Genomic DNA, 27,713 nt, shown 5'->3' on the forward strand with positions numbered 1-27,713 from the left:
TTCTCATGTATATTTTCTCTGGGACAATATTTGCTTTTGGAAGCAAATTGGAAAGTAATCGTGTCTGTAAAGCTTGTTTGCCATGTTCGGTCAATTTTCCAATTCTTATATCTTGAAGAATAGTTCCATAATCAGCATCATTTGCTTGTCGCATATTTGTAGTAAGTTCCTTATACGTAAGTTCCTTATACTGAAAATATGACCAAATGTTTACATTGCCAATACTCGCCAAAGACTTTCTATTATCTTCATGCACCAGTGTTTTGAACACTGGTTGTCCTTTTACAGGAGTAGGTTGTAGAAGATCTCCAAAAAATATGATGTGTTTTCCTCCGAATAATACGTCATACTCTGTTTTAAGAATTTGCTTCATTCTTAAATGCACAAAGGGAAGCATTAAGTTTGGGACCATGCTTACCTCATCAATAATGAGAAGCTTCATTTTCTTCAACACTCTTGAAACTTCATAAGAAGCTTCTCCAGATAGCTTGTGGTATTGTAATTTGTTGTCATGCTCTACTGGTAGCATTAATAAACGATGTAAAGTAATTCCTTTAATATTGTTTCCGCCAACCCAGTTGGAGCAGTGAGAACACTAGACAAATGCGAGTCAGTTCTTTTCTGTAGAAAACTTGTGATTACTTTAATTAAAAAGCTTTTTTCTGTTCCAGCTTGTCCACTCACATACATACGGATAGGTTCAAATGATGAGCAAGAGCAGTCTTTCTTCTCATGAAGAAATCCATGGTCAATCTGTTCTCTCACTTGCTCATATATTTCTTTCTGCTCAAGATTTAGTTGTTCTTCCAAGTTTCCTAAGTTTGTTAGATGTTCTTGACCTTGATACATTACTGTTTCCACCTCTTCCACAGCAGTTGCTGCTTCATTTAGAACAGTTGGTTCTCCCAGTGGGTCCTGACTCAACGGAGCAGAAGTTTGACTGTCTTGAGAACTGTCTCTAGCAATCTCAGCTGCAATTGTAGCTTCTTGCTCAATTTCGTCATTCAACATTTTGACATAATTAGCAAAAACAGGACATTCTATAGAATCTTTAGCTGCATTGAAGGAATCTTCATAGCTCTCAAAATCTCCAAGTAATTCCAATTCTGAACGCCATGGCTTTTAAAGTTGCAAAAGAGCTAAATAGTAAAATTCCCTTTTGTTAGGTGTTTCGCAACTCAGTTTACGGTGATTAATCAAATGTCCTTTTCTTTGTTTCACCAGACTTCCTTCAGAACCAATAACGGCATATATACCATTATTAATATTTTCGGTAATATTCCGTTTGAAAATATAGTTCTGCAACACTTCATTGAGACAAATGTTCTAAAGATAATGACTTCTATTTTGATAATATGTATCCAACATATTTGTTTTCACAATATCAGTACTTTCTGGCTTTTTTTCAGCTAAATATTCAATTTCTTGTACAGATTTAAGAACTCAGTTTCGTGTTGCAGCAAGACCTAGACTCACCCAAATAATTCTTCTAGATTTGGAGTATATACTTGCAGATGATAAGCGATACGAGCATTCATACGCTCCAATTTCTCGAAGAGATAACATCTTCAAACTGTAACTGTATCATTTCTTACTTAGACTCTTCTCATGGGAAATCTCTTCCCACATTTCCTTCAATTCCGTCTTTTTTGACTTTGTTATGTACGATGTCACATGTCGAGCAACAGCAATGGAATTGTCTGCAACATAGTGAATATCCATATTAGCATTCCACATGGACAAAATGACCGGGTTGTAGTCATTTATGTATTTTGACTCTTCATTTCTTCTTAAGTTGTAGGTATTTTTTGGAGACTTTCTTGTGATATTATGTCGCAAAGATGATATAAAACTGTTCACTCTTCCTTTCGATATTACAGGTCGGGGAAATGCAAAACGGCATTTGCTGTAGAATTTGTCCTTAGATTTGTACTTTTGACGACAGTATTTGCCACAACGATGGCTTTGGAATCGTAAGACTTGTTGTCTTAAGTCCTTATCTTGTGCACTTTTGGGTACTTCACATGTAGCATATTCTTCAATAAAAGACAACACAGTATCATCTGAGTCTGTTCCAAATTTGGGAGCTTCTTTGATCCATAATAGCATATGTATGTGAGGAGCACCTCTTGCGTGATACTCCTTTCTCCAAAAGAAATCCAGAACCTCTCCAAGAGGGGGATTTTTTTATTGGTGATAAAAGACATCATAGCTTCGAATCTATGATTGAAATACCTGCATACATTAACAGGATCCAAAGAGCACAATTCTCCAGGTGTCTTGTATTCGATATTTGGTATATTTGGATTTGCCTTTCGAAGAAATTGAAGTAAATCATCCCAAGCATATTCAGCACAGCTTAGAGTAAGGAACCATGTAGGAGTTCCTTAGTTCCTTAGCATACATTTAAGTTCTCCATGACGATGGTACCAGTACTCATTAGTACCACGCTGACATGGCATCAGATTAATCAGCTGAGTTTCCAAAACATTATCTTTCTGCTATACTTTATCCATAAATTCCTTTGCCGAAACATTTTACAGATGTACAGCTGTTTTCAATATGTGGTTTACTGCATAAGAAAGTCCAGACAAATCACTCTCAAACAAAAGATGAAACAAATATGAAACACATTATTGAAATCTTGCATCTTCTGCATATAATCTTGATGTCCGGTATTCAGATGCAGGAATTTGCACAGGTCGTTCATCATATCGTCCTCCTTTTCCTGTAGGAAACAACTGAGGGAAACAACGAGCTTTCAACCTTTTTTCCCATACACTAATGGGACTTCCTTTTGCTTCTTTCATTTGAAATAACTCTATAGCATTCCCCATCATTTCTTTGGAATGCAATGGATGAACACTGTAATGTTCGTAGATTTCTTCAGTTCTGGACACATCCACTTTTTCAATTGGTCCAGATGGCAAGTCAGTATCTTCTTGTACAGTTATTTCTTCTTCTCCCATATACACATTTTTGTAATATTGATTATTTTTTATAGGATACAACATTGCCTTTTTCACTTTACTAACATCCACTAATTCTTGCCAGATTTTCTTACTCTTAGTAGGAACGCCATTAACAAGAATAACTAAAGGTTCATCCTCTAAGATTTCTACACCAATACTTTCAATATTTTTCTTTATATCTAGAGGCATATATACAACTCTTCCCTTTAATCCTCTTTGTAAATCAGAAGGAGGCAATTTTCCTGTCTTAGGCTCCATACGAACAATAGCCTGAAATGAATGCACACATTAAATAAGAATAGACTCATAGGTATTTAAATCCATCAGTTCAGAAGGAATATTTACCAACTCAAGATTATTATTAGGGGTGGGCGGCCAGCTACGCTCCGTGCACGGAGTGTGCGTAGTGCCGCCTACTCCGCATTTTGCGGAGCGGGCGTAGCCAGGCGGCACTACGCACGCTCCGCAGACGGAGCGTAGCTGGCCGCCATCCGCCTCCCTCCCGCCCTCCCTAAATACTTTCAACATAGCGAGTAACATAATTAAAACGCACTTACCTTGCCCGCCGCTGCCCGCCGCGTCCCCGGGGCTCGCTATCTGCATTCTTCCGTCTTGTTTACTAATGCGCATGCGCGGGCGGCCGCGCATGCGCATTTTCTCGTGAGAAATGCGCATGCGCGGCCGCCCGCGCATGCGCATTAGTAAACAAGACGGAAGACTGCAGATAGCGAGCCCCGGGGACGCGGCGGACAAGGTAAGTGCGTTTTTAATTATTTCACTCGTTTCATTGAAAGTATTTAGGGAGGGCGGGAGGGAGGCGGGTGGCGGGGCTGGCGGCCAGTGGTGTTTGCGTAGTGGGGCTACGCGGAGTGCGGAGGTGGGCGTAGTTTCTCGCCCACTTCGCGTAGCTCCGCGAAGCCCCACTACGCCCACTCCGCCCAGGGCTAATTATTATGCAGAGCTCTAGCAGGCATTTTGTTCTCTTCTAATTTGTTATAACAATATTTACAAATACGCTGATCAGAACCCAAATCAAAACGATTCTCTACCAACAAATAAGTTGCAAAATCCTTCCACTCATTATTATTTTCCTTTTCACTTTTTAAATACAGATTAATAGTCCTGGTCTGATATTTATAATTAATTCATCGACAACAGATACGAGAATAATTTGGCCTTTCACTTGAAATCACCTTAAACTATATAATTTCTTGCTCAAAATTTTCTACACTGCACTGTCCTACATTCTCTTCCACATTTTCTTCTATTAATCTCTCACTTTCTGCGCTGTCTTCCTGAGGACCAAAGTAACTAATCTCAATTTCATCACAAACATTTGTTACATCTGATACAGATCCATGCAAAAGAGCACTGTTCAACTTTTTAAACATTAGTGCTGGCCCTTTCACGTAATACAATGTTCTGACTAATTTCCCCATCTGAGTATGATGAACTGCTAACATCCTGAAATGGTGGAAAACACTTCAACATACTTTTTTAGAAACACAAGGCAGAGAATGACCTTGCAAACCAGTATTTTCTCTCACTCTGCAAGGGTCTAGTCCTTGTAACATCTTAATCTTTTGTTTAACACTTTTCTTGGTATAATTAAGTAAGAAATTACGTAAAACATCAATAGATTCTTGCCGCACATTGCAAATACTACTATAATTCCAAGTGTACACTGAAGCTTTAGGACGTCTCCCTAAAACTTCACTAGCTAACACCTCTTCTGCATTTCTAGGAACAATTTTCTCTTTCTCAATAGGAAAACCATTTCTAACCTCATAAGCACGACCACTGGTGTCAACTGCATGCAACAAATCATTACTCTGAAGATAACTTTCTTCATTAAAAAAAGGCTCAGAACTTAAACTATGTTTCCATTCACCCAAAAAAACTCACAAAAATTACTTTTGTTAATTAATCTTCTCCACTTACTTTTGGACTTCATTAAATGGATTCGCTTATCTAGTGATCTAACTCTATTGAATACTAAAATAAACACTTTTATTTTCAATTCCAAAGCTTTCTCAACTACATTTTTTATAGCTTTCTTTTTCTTATAAAATACAGTTTTTTTCTTATATACCTTAATTTCTTTCACTAAATTTGATACCAATCTATTATAAAACATTTTTTCCTAATTTCCATGAATTCCTTTTTTCTCCTTGTACTATACACAGTTTTGTCTGCACTTGATTTTCCATTATTCTTTTCTTTATTAGTAGTTTTTTTTCCGTTGCTGATACACTAAAGACATGTTTCTGTTTCTGAACACTACTCTTAGTCTTTAGTATTTTCCTCAAAAAAGTTCTCCTGCTATTACCAGGACTTTCTTTCTGTTTGTTAAGACATCTCTCTTCATGTAAATCTTCTTGGTGAGTTCTCTTCAAATACACACATTTTTGTTTCGTTGCTTGTGCTTTTGGAACTTCGTAGGCATCACACAGTATTTTCAGTATCGATAAACACAAGCTATAATAAAAAAATATATATAACATTACTAAATAAATATATCAAATATTCTATTATATTACTTACAAGAACAGAGGGAGGAGTATGAGGACAAACCTCGGAGTATAAAAATGAGAGGACTTACAACAAAAGAACAAGGAGTATGAAGCAAGGAAAATTTAATAAAAAATGAGAGTATAAATAGACAGTACAATATAACGGAATATAGAAACAGCCGCGGTCCGTGGAGGGAGTTGCGATGGGACAGGCAGGTGGGGCGGAGGAGGGCCAGGGTGAGGAGTGATAAACAATGGAATCTGGGGGCATATTACCAACAAGCAGCGATATTTATCGCTAAATAAGGTTAGCGACGATTTTTTTATCGATGGATATGTTAGCGGAGAAAACATGCCATTAGCAACGTTTTCTCCATTGTGCTAAAATATCCAGCAATAGCGGCGAAATGCGTGAATATCGTTGAGAATACAGCGATATTCATGCATTAGAGACGCAATGGTCTTAGCCATGTTATCCACCAGCCATTGGATAACATGACTAAGAACTGGTATGGGCAGGTGTTAGTATTTGGAGATATTCGCGGTTAACGCAAATATTTCCAACGGTACGCCTGCCTTGTTAATAGGCGATAGCGACTGCTTTCAGTCGCTAACTGGTTTGGTACGCCCACTTTGCACATCATTAGCGATAAACATCGCTGACATGCAAAGAATGCTCCAAACTGCTCGCTATCGCCTAATAGCTGTCGCTAACATCAGTTAGCGGCAGGTTGCTAATAGGGCGATAGAATTATCGCCGCTTAGCGGCCAAAAAAGGACGCTAAATCGGTGATAATTGGCTATCGCCCACCTTGGTAATATGCCCCCTGTATCATTGCAGGTAAGTAAACAATTAAAATAATAAAATGAATTTCGGGACATATTATCAACAAAAGGCGCTAGAATATTGTTGTTTTTATCGGCAGGAAAATGCTGATAAAGCGACGATAATGAGCTTGATAATATGCTCTTGAGAATTCCCATACCAGCCCTGGTTAACAGAAGAAATGATAAAATTTGGTTAAGCAAGGTCTTAAGGGAAAAGAACACATTGAGTTGAAATAGTAGAAAGACTTTTGAATTAAGAAGGAACATTAATGAAAAACACAAGATATTGAAGGATTGACAGAATAGATAACTAGCAAATGCATAAAGAAAAGTTAGTAGAAGAACAGAAGGAAATTAATAATATGAAAATTAGACAATAAACTGAGAGGCTTAGGTTAATGAATATTACGTAATTATAGGTTAAAAGCAGTGAGAAAAATAAAGAACCGTAAGCTACAAGGTTGCAGATAAATACTAGAGGAGAGGCTAGTTCGAAATTGGAAGGGGTAGGTAATTAGTAGGGTTAGACTTAGTTATAGATGAGGAATAGAGATAGAGTAAACACATGAAGTATTTAAAAAGTAGTGTGATAATGATGTCTAAATATACACAGATATACAGTGTTGTTCAGGACAATGAATAGTATCTTTTCCATTATAGTAAAACACATTTACTGTTTTGGAAAGGGTAAGTTGAATAGACATATTCTACATTTTTTAGTAGTGTATTTTACATTAACAGCAGGAGTCTTTTCCTATAGTCATAAGGAGTGATTGCTTTCAAAATGTAAGAAAAGCTAAGAACAGGATATCCTTAAAAGTAAATATAGTTGTATAATTTTGCAAAGGACTAAAACTCTACTAATGGAATATTATTAGATAATGGTATTTATATAGTATTTTTTGTTGGCCAAAATAGGTGAAAACTGTAGTTTTGTATTATATATTACAAAAAGTGATAAAATTCACTGTTTATATTTTTATACAAGGAGCAAGAACATAAAGGAAAAATTATGAAAAGAGAACAGCCTCATACTCAGGAGATTTTGGATATTACCTTGAGTGTAATTGAAGAACTAATCGTATCTGTCACAGGCAATGAGAGTGAAGAAGGGGAAATTAGTGCTGCAGACATGAATTGTAATTTTGAAGACGAAAGCTTTGATGCAGATTTTGTTGAAGTTTTAAATTATGTTGAAATTTTAGAACACATTAAATCAGAACCTGCTGACGAGGAAATTGATCTGAATGACATATCTGATGAAGTTGCATTGAAATGTCTGTTAAATTATGAGATGTTACAAGAACACATTTATTGTTGAAAAATAATAAAGGTTTGAGCACTATCTACTAATGTATTTTTTGTTCTAAAAGTGAAGCAGTTATAGATTCAGTTATATATTCTTTAAATGTTTGTACTGATTTAAAATGTGTAAAGTGGTTTTGAGGGTATCGATTTATTTAAAATCTGTATGGAGTATACATGCTGTCTTGTATGCAGGTGCGAACTTGTGTTTTATGCCTTCAATTCCCCAGTCTGTATCCTTAGACTTCCACCAAACACCCTGCCACTGCTATTTTAGTATTGTAGTGAGCCACTCAGCAGTATGTTCTTTTTTTTTTTAAACCTTTATTATGTAAAAGAAAGACAGTTACAGACCCACAACCACGGAGGCTGGTCAGCCGAACACAATAACATCAACATCAAGTTACACAGCTCATCAGCCGACAACCCGGGAGTACGGCGGCTTACTTCATGAGTACGTTCAAGCCTGTGGTAAAGCCAGGATCAGCGAAAGGTTTCACATTTTATATTTTATTTAAAGAAAAACACAAACAATAACACAGAAGAGAAAAAGGCGAGGCATGGCTATGTATAAACTGGCAGTTCCCTATGGCAGTAGGTGACGGGTGAAAGAATGTGTGTCAATAAGAATGAGGAGAATTGTTAAGGAGGGCAGGGGGGGGGACCTGTTAGCGACCAATACAATGCATTCCATTAGAACTGAGTACAGGGAACTCACGAACAAGGAAGAAGGAGTGGATCAGGAAGGTCGATGAACTGAGGAGTACAAATCTCACCACGGTAGGCATTCCATTGTGCCCATATCCTACCCCATTTCCTGGGCCTGCTGCGGGAAACATACACAACTTTCTCTCTGAACATGGACCAGTCCATATTCTCCTTCCAGCGCAGGAGCGTCGGTGGCCTTGGGGAACCCCATAACTGAGCTATGTCACGCTTAGCAACCATATTACCCAATGTGACCCATTGAGTCTGAGCAACAGTACAATCATTTGGCTCCCAAACATTCAAAAGACAACGCCTGGCCTCAGGCAACAGCACTACTCCCGTAACTTCACCCATAACCACATGCACTTGACGCCAAAATGCAGCCACCTCCGGGCACTCCCAGAGGATATGCAAAAAGGTAGCCAGCATACCACATCCGCGCCTACACACCCCATCCACAGAAAAACCCATATGCATCAATCGTGGGCCCGTGACATACACCCGATGCAATATTTTAAGTTGCACCAGTCTAAAACGCGCCAGAATCGCAACCTCCTTAGGAGAGGAAATCGCCGCCTGCCAATCTTCATCATCCAGTTCTAATCCGTCCCCGGTCCAAACCGCCCGCAATTGCAAAAGGAGATCCGAGCGGTCGTTAATCAATTTCTTGTAGATGAGAGATATAGTGCTATCGGGGACGTACCCATCAAGCACCCTATTCTCAAGAGGGGAGGCCTCCGGAACAGAAGCGTCAGCCGGAAAAACCGAGTGAATCGCATCACGGACCTGGAGGTACCGGAAATACTCCCTGTCACTCAATTTATATTCTCGCTGTAGTGCCTCGAAGGTATTGACTGCACCCTTGGCCCAGATGTCACCCACCCTACTAATACCAATGAGGTCCCAGCTGTCGAAACCCTTTGATTTCCACAGACCAGCTAGCGCCTCCGAGGCATACAATGGAGTAGATTTCGTCACCCTATCCGTCCAGCCCGTGGCGGCGGTCGCGCTTCCCCAAACTCGCACAGCCACTGCCGTAGGGCCCGTGAGATGCTTGCGGTCGGCTCTGGAATAGAGTGCCCGATTGTAATCTCCCCCAGGGAGTTGCCATCTATCCATCTCAAACGCAGGATTGGGGACAGGGCCATACATGGCATGGTTCACAGCACACAATTGGAAAGCCCAATAATAGCGCCTGATGTCGGCAGCGCGATACCTCCATCATACCAGGGCAAAGTCAATTTTGCCAATGCGATGCGTGATCGCCCACCCCACACCAACCGCCTCTGCAAGCCCTCGATCTCTCGGAAGTAGCTAGCAGGTACCAAATCAAGTGCATTTTGAATGGCATATAAAAAGCGGGGAAGAGACATCATTTTGAACAGGGCCGCCCTTCCCAAGGGGGATAGTGGCAGGCCACACCACGCCACAACATCCGAACGAAGCCGGGAAAGCGGAGGCAGCAAATTCCGCTCATAGCGGGTGCTGGGGTCCAACGAAATGTAGATCCCCAAGTATTTGAAACCGTCCCTAGAGACCGGTATCGGACAATGGCGAGGAAGAAGGAGCTCACCATCCGTGAGTGGGTAGATGCAGGACTTAGCCCAGTTAATAACCAGACCGGAATTCCTCCCGAAAGAACGCAGCACATCGAACAGAACACCCAACGATTTACGAGGGGAGGTAAGGTACAGCAACATATCATCCGCGTAAAGTGATATACGGTCCTCGAAATCAGCCGACCAGCGGATGCCCTTAAGTGATGGTTCCCACCGCAGCCATGCAGCCAGGGGTTCAAGGGCAAGCGCGAAGAGGAGCGGCGACAAGGGGCAACCCTGTCTCGTTCCCCGTCCAAGGGTAAAGGGCTCGGAAGCCCTGCCGTTAACCACCACCTGTGCAAGTGGCTGCTCATACAAGAGTTGAACCCATCCAATAAATTTGGGGCCGAATCCGAACTTGGCGAGAACAGCCCACAAATACGGCCATTCAACCGTATCGAAGGCCATCGAAGCATCAAGAGAAACCAAAATGGCCGGTTCCCGAAGAGACCCCGCCCTCGCCAAGACGCCTTGAAGGCGACATAGGTTGAGCGCGGTGTTTCGGTGGGGTATAAATCCAGACTGGTCCGGGTGGATCAAGTCCGATATCACCGTAACCAACCGATTCGCCAGAAGCTTAGCAAGAATTTTGGGCTCGACGTTTAAAAGCGAGATCGGCCGAAACGACACGCACTGATCACGGGGCTTACCGTCCTTGTGAATGTTAACAATGGATGCCAGTCTTTGATCACGAGGAAGAGAGCCGAAATCTCGCGATGACAAAAACATCTTACGGAGATACGGCGCCATTTTGTCTGGGCAGAGTTTATACAATTCCACCGGTATACCGTTGGGGCCCGAGGGCTTCCCGGACCGAAGTGAACGGATAGCGAGCGCTACTTCATCAGTGGAAAAATCCGCCTCCATAAGCTCCATATCAGAGTCCGTCAGGCCAGGCAGTGCGATATCTCGGAGCAAAAGATGCGAATCCTCTTTCGGCAAATTCGAGACCGGCGCATAAACCGCCTGGAAATGACGGGCAAATGTTCGGACTATGTCAGTCGGGTCCACAACTCGAACACCATCCACACTCTCAACAACCGGAACCACTCTGTTCAGTCTATCTCTTTTATCCAGCCATGCAATCAACTTTCCTGCCTTATCACCCACATCATACAGGCGCCCCTGTTGCTCACGGTGCATCGCCCTAGCGGCATCAGTGACCAGGGTCTTATAGTCAAATTGTTTCAAGGCCAGGGAATGTAACACCTCCGGAGTGTCCCCAGTCCCAACCTGTTCCTCCAAGTCAGTGATCTCATTTTCAAGTTCCACCACCGCGGCATTTCTACGCCTCCTTTCGCTGGCAATGAGGGACAGGGCCTGACCACGAATCACCGGCTTATAGGCCTCCCACAATGTAACAGGGGAGGAGACCGATCCATCATTCTCAGCGAAATAATAATCCATACATTTCACTATCTCTGACCTGATTGTAGGATTAAGGAGGTGCCAGGGGTTAATCGGAGCAACTCGGCCCTCTGCACCCAATTGCACATCAATCGTAAGCCAAAGCGGAGAGTGATCAGAAATCCCGCTGGCCAAATGCCGAATCTCCCGCACCGAGACCATCTGTGCCGCTGGTATAAGAATATAATCTAATCTCGAGAGGCTCTTATGTGCACCCGAGTAGAAGGTGTACTGGAGCTGTCCCGGGTGCAGCTGCCTCCAGCAGTCAGCCAGTCCCAACATATCCAGCAGCTTCCCTAGCCAGAGCTGCGCCGCAGGCAAAGTCCTGGGGGGACTGCGATCTACGTCGCCACTGACCACAGAATTAAAGTCACCGCCCACCACCAACATATCGCCAGGGAGTCCCAGGATCACATCACCTAGATCAGCAAACGTGGTAGACTGCAGGCCAGGGGGGACATACACAGACAAAAAGGAGACAGTCTTTCCTTCCCATCGCCCCGTAATGGCCGCGTAGTGGCCCCTGTTGTCCAGCACTACATCATCTATCTCCAATGGGAGGGAAGTAGGCACCATGACCCCCACCCCTCTCGAGCCGGAAGTGAACCCCGAGTGCGCAACCATACGGTATCCACGTCTGTTTAGTGCACAACATGCATTGCCCACCAAGTGTGTCTCTTGAAGCAAAATCACATCTGGGGTATAACGTTTCAAATATTGCAAGACAATACCCCGCTTTATTCTATCTCCAAGACCGTTGACGTTCCAACTAAGCATCCTATGCCCCCCCCCCCATCCTGGCAGTGAACATCCAGCCCCCCAAGCCTGGGAAGAAGCCCACAAATACAACAGTAAATGTAGCAGCCTCGAACAAAACAGAGAAAAAGGAACCCCCCCACCACCTCCCGGGAACCCCGAAAAACACACACCCCCACCCTGCACCCCTGCATTAGACCAGAAAGCCACCCCAACTTGCAGTGTGCCTGTCGCCCCATGAAACTAACCTACGAAAAGAGAGAGAAAGCCCCCAGAGGAGGAAGAGGAAACCCAAATCCCCCCACCCCAGGGTACCCACAGTAGTAGCAAGTCTATTGAAAGACCACTGCTGGAAGTCCAAGTAACCGGTTCACCGCTGCAGACTCACTCCTCCTGTTCGGCTGGGCCGCCCTCGGCACCTCCCGGGCTCTCGCCACCCGCACGATGTGATGGCAGGGTGTCCAACCAGTCACTAGCCACTTCGGGGCGATCGAAGAAAAAGGCCCGCTCCTCATACTCGATCCTCACCCGGGCAGGAAAAAGCATGGCGTATTTTAGACCAATATCTCTGAGTCGTCTCTTCACCCCGGTAAAGCCCATACGCTGTCTCTGAACCGCCTGGGTAAAGTCTGGGTAAAAACTGACCGAAGCAATGTCAAATTTGGTAGGGCCCATGGTCCTCGAAGCTTGCAGGATCGCATCTCGGTCACAGAAATTAAAAATCCTGGCAATGATAGGCCTTGGTGCAGCTCCCAGCTTCGGCTTCCCGCCGGGAACTCTGTGGGCCCGTTCCACTGTGAAAAAGTTACTGAGGCCCTTAGGCGCAAGATGTTTAAGGACCAGATCTTCCACCAGAAGGTCCGTGGAGACGTCTGGCGGGGTCTCCGGAACCCCTACAATGCGAACGTTGTTGCGCCTCTCTCGGCCCTCAAAGTCCTCCAGCCGGTGGGCAAACTGGTCGTTGGTAGTACGGAGCGAGCGGACCTCAGCCTGAAGGGCTGAGACATCAGTAATCAAGCTCGCCGTTTTAATGTCCAGAGATTTGACCCGTTCATTTGTCTTACCCAGGTCAGCCCTGATAAGATTAACCTCAATCGCCACCGTATCGATCTTGGCAGCAAGAGTCTCGTATTGATGGCCCATGTCGGTCCGAACACTAGTAATGGCGCCTATGATGTCTTTCAGTGTCGGTTCTTCCGACGGAGAGGTACCATCCATGGTCACTTCAAGAGCCTTACTCGCTCCACCTGGGGACCCTTTCGGGCGAGTGTAGCGCTCTATAGTCTGAGTTTGAATGGGGCCCCCACGATGCGTGCCCTTGGTGTTTCGTTTCTCGGCATCTGACTTGCCCGCCATGGTGGGCTTCGAACTCCCACAGAGTCGCTGCAATCTAGTAAAAATGATCAAGCTCTCGAAGAGACACAAGGGCAGAAAGGCGAGGAGCCAGAGCAGATGCAGGATCCGTAGCGGGGACAAGAAGATAAATGGGGCAGCCATAGAGCGTTACGACAATGTCCCAAAACAAAACCGAAAGTACTCCAGGGGAGGGTGGGCGTAAAATCCGTTTCGCGGGCGAATTTGCGGATTTTCCGCGATTTCGCGATCCGCGAATCTCGCGAAATCGCGGTAAAATCCGCGAATCAGCGGGGACGAATTTTCAGCCAAGCAAGGGTTACAGCAGCAGGTGCAAAAGTTGAACCTAATTTCTTTGTAACCTTTTACAAAAGGGTTACAAACAAATTAACTTCAACTTGGACACCTGCTGCTAATTGCTTCCTGGCTCCTCGTTGCCTACTTGCAACTATTCTCTGACCCTGCTCTGACCCATGAAGCAGGGTCAGAGAATAGTTACATGTAGGCAACGAGGCACCTGTCCAAGGAATTAAACCTCATCAGGAAGCACTTACAGATATAAAAAACAGGAAGAAGGGAGGGGATGGCAAATACACCCATTTTGAGTTGTCAGGAGGGGTTAAACTAAAAGAGACCTTTACAGCACAATTTTCATATGCATTTTGCTAAAAATAAAAAGCTGTATGTTCTGTAGGGGCAACTCAGGAATCTGGCCCTTCAGAGATCCGCCTCTCTTTCTTTCTCTCGTTCTCTCTCTCCCTCTCTCTTTCCCTCTCTTTCTCTTTCTATCTATCTATCTATCTATCTATCTATCTATCTATCTATCTATCTATCAATCTATCTATCTATCTCTCCCTCTCCCATAAACGACTGCATGTGTAACGTTGCTATGCAAGCGGCTCGCGAAGACGCGAAAAGCCCCGCAAACACGCAAAAAACCCTGCGAACACGCAAAAAACCCCGCGAACACGCAAAAAACAAAAATCTGCAAATTCGCACAAATTCGCGAATTTTGCGGATCGCAAATTCGCAAATCCGCAAATTCACGGATCGCGAATTCGCAAAATACGCCCATGGCTTAGGCTGTGTGCGTGCCCAATGGGCCGTTGTTGTTGACTTGCCACCTGGGTACCTCGGCGACTCGAGGCCGGGGACGGTCTACGATGTAGGCCACAAACTTCAGGACGCAGCAAGTCCGGATCTCGGCGTCCGATTTCGGTTCCGAAAAGATCCATAGGATCAGCAGGGCAGAGTCAACAAGTACCCATCGATCAAATCAGGATTTGTGGCAGGATAGATGCGGGAGGCGAAGAGGGTCTCGGGAGCCCTGTGCTCACGCGTCCATCTTGGATCCGAGCAAAGCTCCTCCTCCCAGTATGTTCTTTTTGATTGTATGGTGGTAAAACTGAAGCTGTAATAAATTTAATAAATTTAGTGAGGAACTTTCTTTGCAGAAGTATAATGATCCAGTCAGTATCTAGATAGTTATGGATTAAAAGAGGACTTAGTGCATAGGCTGTTTCAAACCTCTATGGACTGTGGATGCACTGATCTATGCACCAGCAAACTTATGTTTTATACGTTCAATTCCTCAATGTGTATCCTAATACTTCGAGCAAACATGTTTCAATATTGTAGTGAGCCATTCAGCAGTATGTGTTTATCTGTATACTGTGGTACAACTGAGGCTGTTATAAATTCGATCACATTCTTTTCTTGCAGTCTTGTAATCATCCACTCACTATCTAAGTACTCATGCATTAAAATAGGCCTTAGGGCATAGACTGATTCAAAATCCTTATAGACGATGTATGCAGTCTTCTATGTACTTGTAAATTTGTGTTTTATACGTTCAATTTACTAGTTTGTATGGTTACACTTCCAGCAAACACTCTGTCACTGTTGTTTTAGTTTTGTAGTGACTCATTCATTGGTATGTAGTAATCCTATCACTACATTAAAACACTAATGGGCACATATACAATAACTGGCATATCCCCAGGAATATGTCAGTTATTGTGCTCCGTGACACCATTACCATGGATGCGCCGTATTTACAATGCGGTGTACCATGGGATAAAAATGGCACATATATGTAATGTATCTGTGCTGTAAAGGTGGTGCATTGTTTGAGTTACGTTGGAATTGCAACATATCTCCAGCAATGGTCTGGGGGCCCTATGCTCAGACTGCTATGTCAATCCTTACACCTGCTTCAAGGTAGCGCAGGGTTTTGACACAGCATGAGCCCAAAAGTGACAACGTGAAATCTTGTAGATTGTAGTCAGCCACTTTTAGGAGGTGTTTCTGAGCAGGAACCCCCCAGTTAGGAATGTGTCCTTCTGGTACAGGGATTTACAATGTGACGTACCTCCCAGATACGTCACATTCTAAATAGCACATATCGTGGTGCATCTTTTGCACCACTGCTTCATCGGAAAAGTGATGCAACGGTGGTGTAAAAGAGGCACAAGGGTGTTGTAAATCTGCCTCTAACAAACACTTACAAATTCACTGAGGCAGTTTCACTAGCACTGCATTATTTTTTAATTTACTTTTGTTATTATTTTAGATTAAAAATGTGAAATGTAACTTTAAAAATAAAATAAATATAAGTATTTATAATAAAAATTTGTATATTTCAAAATTATCATTTACAAAACCTTTGAAATTCACTGAACAAACCATAGGTTTCACGCACGTTATAGTTAGGAATTAGCATTAGCATGGACATTTGTCTCATACAAAACCATTGAAATTCCACTGTTATAGTTAGTTCAGCTAACTATAACTCGCGCGCCCGCAATGCACTGCTGATGACGTCACATATTACATGACTCACCACATGGTCAGTGACATCAATGATGACATCTCAAATGACATCACTGATGATATCTCAAATGACATCATTGATGAGATCACTGATGAAATCATCCATGTGAAAGAGTGGCAGACGTCCTCTCACCCTAATATAACCTATAATACACACCTTCAAAAATAGATACTAATATTTTTTTTAAAATGGAGATACCAACACCAGTTACAACAACCTATTCAGTAATTCCAACATCTACATACACATCCACTCATTTTTTTAATTTTTTTTTATTTCCACGCACTTCAGATACACAGCTCCAGGCCTACAACCTCAAGGGCCAGCCGCATTATACATATTCCAAGTAAACAATTGACACTTGCAGACACAGCCCATCAGCCGACAACCCGGGGGTCCGGCGGCGTATTCCACTAAGACGCTAGCGAATTCACCATTTTCACCATCAACACAAGAACCAGGGCGCAGTTATCATGCATGTTTTCCTCTTTTTCTCAACTCCAACTGTTCGTCCCCGCCCTCCCTCCCCCCAGTGCTACAGCTTGGATTAACAACTGATACGTTAGCAACACAACTTGACTAATACTAAATCCCCACTCAACTACTGATCCTACCCCCTCTCGCCCCTTCCTCCTTGCCTTCACAGTGTATGCTAAGGGTGTATGTGCCATAATGATGCCTTGTCTATCCTGCCTCTGCACTCGCTCCAAATGTGCTCCAGCGCTAAGTCTGCTTCCCGACTAATCTGTCCTAGCCAGGGTGTATGTCCCAATTGCAATGCCCCTGCCAGCTGAGAATAAGCAGTATGTCTGCATTGCCATCCGCCCATCTAGCCAGGACCTGCGCCGCTCTGCGCCACCGTCTGGGTCCGTAGTGTCATTTCTGAGCCGTGTGGCTCCGGATTGTCAGATTCCTTTTGCGCCCTTCCATTGAGGTAAGTGCGGTATAGTGCCCAAAAGTTTTTAGGGCGGCTCTTGGGGGGGCAGCAAGTCGCTATCGTTTTCCACCTGGGTGCTACAGTACAACATGTCTCGCACCCATCTAGCTTTGGTTGGGAGCGGTCCTCTCATCAAACAGTGTGCTACTACTCTTAGCCATTAGCATCCCCATATCCGCAAGTCTGCGAATTGCGACTGGAAGTCGCTTGGAATTTCCTATGAGAGCCAATCCTGGTTCCGGGGTCATGTCCACCTCCAAGATTTTGCTCATTTCTGAGAAGATGTCACACCAGTAAGACTGGATGCCCGGGCAGTGCCACGCCAAGTGCACGAAGTCCGCGTTTGCAGTGTGACATCGTTCGCATTCTGCCGTTTGCCGTAGACCGTATCTGTGGAGTCTCTCCGGAGTGTAATACACCCTTTGCAGAAACTTAAAGTGGATCAACCTGTGTCGACCATTGAGCAATATCCGCTTTGTACTCTCACAGCAGTACCGCCATATAGCGTCATCTAGCGTAGTATCTAGATCTTTTTGCCACGCGAGTCTTGCTTTCATAGGCTGATGTTCTCCTTGCGTCCTGACAACCCTATACAAATTCGTGAGTAGCTTCCGGGGCTCTTTCGCCTTGATAACATATGTCAATTCAGGAACGTCTGGAGGCTCCGCCATGTCTGGACCGAGCTGCTCCAGGAGTGCACTTTGCGTTCTGTGAAGTTGAAAGTGTTGCAACATAGGGGTCTCTCCGTGGTCTCCCCGCACCTGATCCCAGGATTTGGCAATGCCATCCTGAAACAAGTCGCCTGCTCGATAAAGCCCAAGATTCGCCAATTCTCTAGTGACACCCTTCTCACCCATAGGTGGGAGTCAGAGCATCCACTCCAGTGGCATATCTGGTGAATACAGCAACACTCCTCCCTGTCGCTGCAAGAGCAAGTGCCATGTATGGTTGGTAGCAGTTATGGAGTCCAGCACTCCCGTTCTGCGATCCAGTGGCTTGCATATCGTGGCTGGCAGCGGCTGCGGGTGTGCAAAGAGTCGCTCCATGCGGACATGCGGGATCATCTTGTCTCCCTGTATCTACGAGTGCAGGTGCGACGCTTGTGCCACTCTGTAGTAAAGTTCAAGGTTTAGGGGCCGCAAGACCTCCCATGTTGTAGGGCAGGGTAAGGGCCGACCACTTGACCCTGGGCTGCTTTCCCGCCCACGCCAGGCTAATCATAAGACTCGTCAGCCGTTGAAAAAAAGCTTTAGATAGGGCTATTGGAAGGGCATTAAAGAGAAATAGGAACCGCGGCAGAACTACCATTTTCATAATGGCTATGCGGCCCATCAAAGTGAGAGGGAGTTTGCTCCAGAGCACTATATCGTCTTCCAGCTTGCTGATCACCCTCCCATAGTTTTGGCTAATGAGCAGGTCCGGGTCCGTGTGGAGTTGTATCCCAAGATACCTAATCGGGTCCTCAGACCACTGTAGGGGGTATTCCATTTCCACCTGCCCAGTCACAGGTGTGAGGGAAAATACAATGGATTTCACCCAATTGACTTCAAGGCCGGAGAGCGCGCCGAAGTGGACCACCTCCCTTAGCAGCGGGGGAAGGTTCGCCGCAGGGTCATGCACATAAAGTAGCGTGTCATCAGCATACATAGACACTACTATTTTGTAGGTCAGGAATCGTACGCCCTCATGGCCGTGGTATTCTCTCAGTGCGCAGGCCAGAGGTTCTACAGCCAGAGCATATAGCAATGGGGGTAAGGGGCACCCCTGTCGCGTTCCCCTACCAATGTTGAGAGGTTGTGAGACTGCATTACCAATGCGCACTCTTGCCAAGGGCCCTTTGTAAAGTGCGCCAACCATTTACAGAAAGGGCTCCCCAATTCCCATCCGTCTCAGTACCTGGAGTAGAAACGGCCATTCCACAGAGTCAAATGCCTTTTCCATGTCTAGGAATATAGCCACTGCCGTCACATCCTGCCTAACATGTTGAATAGTGCCTAATACTGTTCTTATATTGTACGTCAGGTTTCTACTAGGGATAAACCCTGCCTGTTCTGGGGCTACTAATTAGGGGGCCAGTAGTGCTAATCTAGTCGCTAGTACTTTTGCATATAACTTAGTGTCTACGTTTAGTAACGACAGGGGCCGGTATGATCCGCACTCATCCTGTGACTTATCCGGTTTAAGAATAGTGACTATCATTGCCTCTCTCATGGAGCTCGGCATGCTTCCCTGGATACAGATGTCGCTCATCAGTGTGGAAATGTGTGGGAGCAGTTGTTCCTGAAATGTTTTGTAAAAGTCTACCGTTAGGCCATCAATGCCGGGCGCACTGCCCGATCGCATGGAGGCCAGAGCTTCCTTGATCTCATCATGTTCTATAGGATACATGAGGAATTCCCTTTGTGAGTCAGAGAGGAACGGCAGCTTTATGTGCTCAGGTAATTCTGAATTTCGGCCGACATCCCCCCACTCTTCAAGGAGTATAGCTCCGAGTAGTAATCTCTAAAGATGGCAGCAATGTCGGCCTCCTCAGTGGCGGTGTGTCCATCAGCATTCTTCATTTCGGAGACCAGTGGTTTACCTCTCCTACCTTTGATGATATTTGCCAGCACCGATCCCGGCCTTTCACCCTCTCCATATGTGCGGGCAGTGGCATATTTGCCCAGGTGTTTCACCTCTCTGTCTGCCTCGTCATGGTATTCCACTAGGAGTTGTTTAATCCTCTCCTCCGTCTCATCATCTGATCGGTTCAGCTGCTGTATCTCCAGGGTTCGCAACTGTCCTTCAAGCTCCGTCAAACGGCGTCTTATCGCCTTCAGGAAACTAGAGTGTTTCGATATCGCAATGCCCCGTATGTAAACCTTGAACACCTCCCACACCGTTTGGAAGTCTTCCACCGATCCCACATTCTTTAAAAAAAATAGATTGATCGACTCTGCCAATTCCCTGCGAAAGACTGGGTCCAGAAGCAAGTATGGTGGGAAGCGCCATGTGAAGGGGGGAATTTTTCTCACTGGGGTTTCCATCACCAACAATATGGGGGAGTGGTCTGACAGCGTGCGCGGCAGCACCTTGCATTGTCTAGTGCGGCGATGTGCACCAGAGGTGGCGAACCAGTAATCTATCCTAGTGTGCACTCCATGGTAGGCCGAGTAGTGTGTGTACCCTACCAAATCCGCGTTTCTGCTCCTCCATACATCTACCATATCCAACACAAGAACTTTGGCTGCAAGCGTCTGTGCCGCTGCCGAAGGCTTGCGAGGTGGGCCAGTAGACCTGTCCAAGTCTGGGTTAAGTGTCAGGTTAAAGTCTCCACCCCAGATTATGTGGGGTGAGTCGTAAGTGCTAATTTTCGCAGCTAGCGATTCATAGAATTCTGGGTCGTCATAATTGGGACCGTAAGCATTTACAACCGTCAAATCCATCCCCATACCCTTACAGGATGCTATGACATATCTGCCCTCTGGGTCAGCACTCAGTGTGTGTAACAGGTTTTTCGATCCCGGGTTCACATAGCTGCTGCTATGTTCCCCTCCAGGCCTCAGCTACGTAACATCCTGCTGGTGGGTGGCAAGTGTGTTTCCTGTAGCAACGCTATGTCTATATTATGTCTCTTGAGATAACCCAGCACTTTCCTTAACTTTTTAAAATCGTTCAATCCCCTGACGTTCCACGTGAGAGCGCGGATATTGGCTGGCTGTGCATTTTCCTGCTCTCCCGCTACACTAGACATCATGTTGTGACGCTCTTAGCATGTGGCGCGCAAGGTCTCAAGAGGAGATCCAGACTAGCGTGCAAATCTTTGGATCAAGTCTCATTGCAAACGCGGGCAATCGCGCAGTGAGCAATTTGTGAAGGTGCGTACAAGGAGCATAGTGCATACATTCTTGAACAATAAGACATTTCCTTCCCCTTAGATTCACCCCCCCTCCCACAGCAGACCATCCCCAACTCGGCCTAGCATGAAAATACTTCCCCCCCAAAAACTTCCCAATTGACCCATGCTGGTCCCCGCAGGAACCAGTAGTGCATACAGCACTAGGGCAGGGGTCGCCAGAATAAGAACAGGTAACAATTGAAGGCTAACAATTCTCTCAATACTGCTCCTAGCACCATCACCCCGTTCGTGTCCTTCAACGGAAGCCAATATCAGTGTACCTTTGAGTACCGTTTAGTGGTCTCTCACCACAGTGTCTCCATTCCCCCCAACTTTCAATCAGGCACTTCGCGCGCCAGCAGTGAATAAAAAGAAGCGTGTGCCCTCACAAAGCCTGCTAAGGTCAGTCACCAGTGTTCAAATAGGCAAACTTATATGGAAAAGTCTCACCAGGTCCCGGAACGCCGGAGCTCACACACGCACCATGGGTCCGCTCAGCTCCCCACTGTCCGTCAAGCCGAGAGTTCAGCTAGTCGAGGCTCAACACCCATATCTCGCTCCGACTTTATCTCAGCTGGTCCCGCGTCGAGGTTACAGAAATGGGACCGTACTATCATTCTTGCTCATCCAAGTGGCTGGTGAGTTCCTGCTCCTCCGTCTGGCTTCTGGGGCTGTTCCTTTGCTCCTTAATCCATGTCTTTAGGGCCTTTTGGAGATCTTTTGGGTCGGTGAAGAAGTGAGAGTGCCCCTGTCGGTTAATTCTTAGCTTCGCTGGGTACAGCATGGCGTAATCCAAGCCGAGATCTCGGAGTTGTTGTTTATACTGTGCGAAGTGCCGCCGCTCCTCCTGCACCTTCGCTGTGAAGTCTGGGTATAGGGAGATGGCCGCTCCCTCGAACTGTAGCTGACCCTTCTCTCTGGCCACCCGCAGCGCACTATCTCTGTCTCTGTAGTTTAGAAGTTTAGCGATAATTGACCTCAGGGGAGCCCCCGGGCACGGACGGGGACCCAGCGTGCGGTGCGCCCTCTCCACTATGAACATGGGCGAGAAGACATCTTCTCCCAGTAAGGTGGTCAGCAGCTTCTCTACGAATAGCTCAATTTTACCTGTGTCTGTAGTCTCCGAAACTCCTGTGATGCGTATATTAGAGCGCCTAGAGCGGGCTTCCAAATCGTTCGACCTGTCCTGTATAACCTGGAGGATCTTGCCAATTTGTTTACAGTCTTTGTCATTTGCCCTTCTTCAACTTCAATCAGGCGTCTTTCCGACATGTCCAGTCGCTCCGCATGCTTGTCCACTCTTTCTGACATCCTGTCCATGCGATAAGTCAGGGCGTCGATCTTTGTCCCTATAGACGCCATATTGTCCTGCAAGCCCTTCTCCATAGTGACCAGCATCTCCTTGATGTCCGAGTATATCGAGTTCTCCTGACTCCTGTTTTGTTGCGCCATTTCCGGCTCCTGTGGATCTGGGGCCTTCGCTCGGCGCTGTTCGAATGGGAGTTTGGTTTGCGTCTTGTCTCCTTTACCCATGGTGCTGGGGTGGACCACAGAGGCCCGCTCCACTTAGTTCGTCGCAGGGAGCTCAGCTCGGCGCAGTGTTCCCGCCACCAGAGTTCCACCCGGTCTCTCCAGCCGGCCTACCAGGGGCCCCTTTCTATCTGCAAGCAAGGGCGCACCAGCCAAGCCGGTATGAAAGGCAGTAAGACGTGTCCGGCTGCCCAGCGGGGTTTCCACACCAACAGCTAGGGATCGTTTCTTCGCTCCGCCGTCAAAGGAAGGGAGTAGGGGGCTGTCAGGAGTGTTTTCCCCAGCAAGGGCTTAGATCGCCAGCGCTTTGGTCAGAGGGCCTACTCCAGGAGTCCGGGAACGTCAGGCTAGCCCCCTCCACAGGGTACCCCACAAACCTTACCAGGGCGAGTGTCAAGCAAACCAGGGCCAGGGCCTCCTCAATGACTTCCTCTGCTGTACATGGCCCCGTACACGCGGTACAGCCGCTGCTTTATGACTGTGCCAGGAGAATGAAGGGGGGTAGTTGTCCAGTTCAATCTAGTCTCCCCAAACTCCCCCGGGTAGTAGATTGCACTAGCCACAGGAGCGTTTGCTTTGGTTGCTTCAGCGCTTCTCTACTGCCCGCAAGTGGTGGGCCCTACCCAGCCGTGCCCAAGCGCCAGGAGGAGGGCGCGTAGGCCCAAGCCAGCACCGGAGCGCTCCGCGGTCGTCGAAGAGCGCAAACTGTTCCCAGAGCCTTTTCACTCCCTCAGTTTCCGCTCCAGCGCCTCCAAGCCAGTTGTCGCAGCTCTGGCCCCGCGTCCAGAGGGTCGCACCAGGCAGCTCTCAGTGCAAAGTGAAACTACAAAGAAACCTGGGGGTCTAAACAAAAAGAGACAAGCATGTACTCAAAGAACCATAAGAATCAAAGAGTCATCAAAGTACTGATTAGAATAACTAAATGGTCTTTTATAAAGTTAATAGTCCGACGCATGTAACCACCAGCAAAAGTAGGTGAGACCCAAGATCCAAAGATGGATTACCATCAAAATCTTGTTAGTGATCTTATTTTCTCATCTGGTCATCCACAGGGATGGACTGGGGTGTCTCTAGATCATTGAGACTACTTCCAGATCCTCCTGGTAGGACTGGGGTCAAGCCCACAATCGCTTGTTGACCATGCGTGGGATCACTAAATGGGACCAAGTGCAGTGCAAAGAGTGAAAGTGTAAAGAAAGTGAAGTTAAAATGGAATAGAGAACGAACAGTAAGGTAACTTTAATAGCTGTAAGCCTCTTTCTGTTTAAAAACCTGAACAGCGCAAAATCGCAGTATAAACAAATGACTGCCTAGTGCAAGCCAAAGACTCCTGGGCCCAGCGAGCCAACTCGGCCGTCAGCACTTCTCCTTGTATTGGGCCGCCAGGGCTTCAGGTAGGGCTCCCCCGCCGATGTCAGCAGCCCTCGGGGGTGCCGCAACTCACCGCTGCAATCTCTTGCGCTCCGAATAGCAGGGGTCCCAGGGCACTCGCAGAGTCGCGGTATCCCCGGGCTGAATGTCGCATCTCTCGCCGCATGTCGGGCGACGTAAGCCGGGCAGCACACTGCGCCAGTCCGGGGGCTTTGCGGCCTATGCAGCCGAGTATTCAATCTTCCCGGCGCTCCATCTCAGGCTGTCGGAACTCTTCCGGACCCACCGCCGATAGTGTCAGCAGTGCCCAGGGGCCGTGCACCGTCGATAAGGGTACACAGGCTCCGTTTTGGAAGGATAAAGGCCAGATTATGTGGGTGATGGTGCGGAGCTCTGCACTCAAGCGTCCACCATCGGCACTGGCAAGCTCCGCCCCATACACATCCACTCATCCACCAACAGTTCTATATAGTCACTTAAACATGTACTCACTCATCATATGTATTCATACATCTATACATACTGTTACACACCGATACTCATCCATACAGTTACTCACACACTTACTCACACATGAATATTTATCAAACATCCATTTGTTTGCATATACAGCTATACACACACCACTACACTTAGTTTTACAGAAACGTACACATACTTACTCTCTAAAACAATCAGTTATAGAAACACATACTTATTTATACAGGAACTTTTTCAATCTGTCACTGTCATATATCCTTACTTATATACATCAATACTAACATATACTAGTTTAAAACATGTACTTTCTCATAAAAACACTTTTTTTTTTTTTTAATTTTTGAAAACTTTTATTTGTGTAAATGGTGACATACAAATACGGGCCTACGACCCGGAGGCCGGCCACGGAACAAACTGGAAGACACCAATAGCAATAAAAAGTACGGAATGGTCACGCAATACTACCCAATGATGCGAGTCTATAATGCTAACTGAGCGTAACCCCCCGGTAAAGGATCACTGAAGGTTAATTTTATATATATAAAATAGAGGATCAGTCGTATAATAAGCGTCTTGGTACACATAACGGGGAACAGAAGCAACATCATTATAATAGGGAGTACGTAAGTCAGTTATCAGAATAGTCCAAAGCGGTCAAGCCATCGATGCCCTTGCTATTCTTTTTCAGTCAGTGTCCACCCGCAACCTCATGTGCCCAAAGACAAGCAAAACATCACTCTCATGATAATCAAATCATCAATGAGATGGAAAAAGGTGCAATCACTATACAACCCAACCCGGAGAGTAAAAGAAAACGAAAACATTAGAAAAAAGGGAAAGGAAAGGGGGAATCCACTTAACTGTACCTGCCCCACGGCGATAATGGCGATCCACAATCCAGACAGTAAACATTCTTAGGGGCGGGGAGGTTAAGTCAGGAGAAGCAAAAACCCCCCGAAAGTACCATACCATATGGGAATACCCAAACCTCCCCCCCACCCGGGCACTCATCCCGCCGGGATCACGCACAGCAATGGAGACCCAAGAAAAAGACAGATAAGAGCCATAGAAACAAAGAACTATCTAATAGACCCCCATCCACCTGCCCCACCCTGCACCCCTGCAGAAGGCTATGGCCTACCCCTCCCAGCAGCGTGCCTGTCGCCCTAAGCGTGAACCCGAAATATAGAATGAGATAATGTAGGGAAAGGAGAAGAAAACAGATAAAAAGGAAAAAAGGAAAGTCAAGGGGGGAGGATACCATGTAACAAGGCGCACGGCCCCCACCCCCCGCCCATATAAACATTCTAGTGTAGCCCAAAACGAAACTGGCATGGTTTCAAGTAGCCATACATATTAAGGGTTCGACAAGGTATCCCAATTTGTGGCAGTCCATAAATCCGTGCATCGAACAGCAGTCCTCCAGGTGAAAAACCCCCAGGTTCACCCCAGTCCTTTCTTAGCCATCGCCGCGATGTATGGAAAGGTAGCAAGCATAAAACAAAGCAGTGAGAAGAGGTCATGGAGCCACCGCTGGACGGTCAATGGAAGCAACCCACTGGATCTCCACCGCCGAAGGCAATGCAAGAGCTGTTCCCGGCAGTCATGTAAATCAGTTGCACTGATCGCCAGCAGTTCTTCCCGCATGCGGTCCAAGCCATCGCCGCCCCCGCCAAAGTACGGGAAACAAAAAGTAACCACCTCTGACCCATCCGCATCCCTGGAGGACGGCTCGGAAGCAATGGCGATCCCCACGTCGACATGCACACAAAAATCCCGGACCAGGGTTGCCTGCCAAATCCTTAGTGCCCGCAGGACATCACCAATCGTGGGTTCACACTCCCCGGTGCAGGTCCCATCACGGCACAGAGGTACAGCACCAACATCCCAGGGTGTCCCACAGCTTACAGCATCAGCCGCCATTTTGTGATTACTACGCAGTCTTTTCGTGACCGACTCCTGGGGAGGGCTCACAAGCGGGGCCTTCGCGGGATCTCCCTCAATCGTCCACGCAGCAGCCACGGTGCAAAGATGAGGGCCACCAAAAAAGAAGGACCCGCCGACGCCAACACTCCGCCGGAGCCACTCTCCACCACCGAGCGATGGAAGTCAGGATGGCCGAGCGAGGCAACAAGGGGGGGAGCCACCAGCAAGGCTTCCCCCACACACAACTTGCCGCACCTCACCTCTGGACCACCGGAAGGTAGACCCAGGCGCGTTCAGTTGCCTTCGGCTTTTTCGCACAACGGCCTCCTCCGGCCGGCATCCGTCCTCCACCGAGGCCGCCGCCGACTCGTCTCCGCCGGCTACTCGCTGAAGGCAAGGCCCCGGTCTCCACTCCACAGAGGCCGCACTTCCTGGGAGGACGCTGCTGCGGGCTCACTAATCTCCGGAGCCACCAGGATGGGTGGTAAGTGTCAGCAGACCTTCATCTGTAAAATGTTGTCTTTTCTGGGCAGGATGGGCGACAGGATAGATTAGTTTGGGCAGGGAGGCCGGCGGAGCCGAGCTACCGTGCGACCATCACGATGTCGAGCTAGGCTCCTCCCCATAAAAACACTTTTGAGGCAGTCATTCTGTTAGTAACACACCCATACACATTCATCCACCTTTACAGTCCTGCACATATGATGTCTTTAAAACATATACAAACAGCGAGTCAGTCATTCCTGCATATGTGCTCTTAGTAATACCCGCCACCAAACCATACAGACACTCATTCTGATACTCAAAAAACCAACTAGTAACCCATATAGACACTCGTGTAGCTACTCACCAACTCATGCAGCCACTTATACAGAAAGTGAGACACTGATACAGATATTTACATATTTAAACATTACTCGCTAATACATGTATTCACTAGGATACACTTAATAAGTCAGTTAAACAATGAAACTTACACAAAAAAAATCCATTTAGATACTTATTTACCCATTTATTCTTCCATCGACCTTTAGATGTACATATATAAAAATATTTATTTTTTCAGAAATATACACATTCAGTGGATGATGTCATTAGTGATGTCACTGACCATGTAATGAGTGATGTAATATGTGATGTCATCAGCAGTGCATTGCGGGCGCGCGAGTTATAGTTAGCTGAACTAACTATAACAGTGTAATTTCAGTGGTTTTGTATGAGAGAAATGTCCAGCTAACTATAACATGGGTGAAACATACGTTTTTTTCAGTAAATTTCTAAGGTTTTTAAATGCCAATTCCTAACTATAACGTGTGGGA

The 27,713-nt window shown here is 46.2% G+C and overlaps 1 protein-coding gene across 1 annotated transcript in view; it reads right to left on the reverse strand.

Moving 5' to 3' along the window:
• Positions 1 to 27,713, reverse strand: part of CYP17A1 (cytochrome P450 family 17 subfamily A member 1) — a 360,400-nt gene that overhangs the window by 35,836 nt on the left and 296,851 nt on the right. The window lies entirely within an intron of this gene.

This window comes from Lissotriton vulgaris, chromosome 5, assembly GCF_964263255.1.
Source record: "Lissotriton vulgaris chromosome 5, aLisVul1.2, whole genome shotgun sequence".
Taxonomy (NCBI): domain Eukaryota; kingdom Metazoa; phylum Chordata; class Amphibia; order Caudata; family Salamandridae; genus Lissotriton; species Lissotriton vulgaris.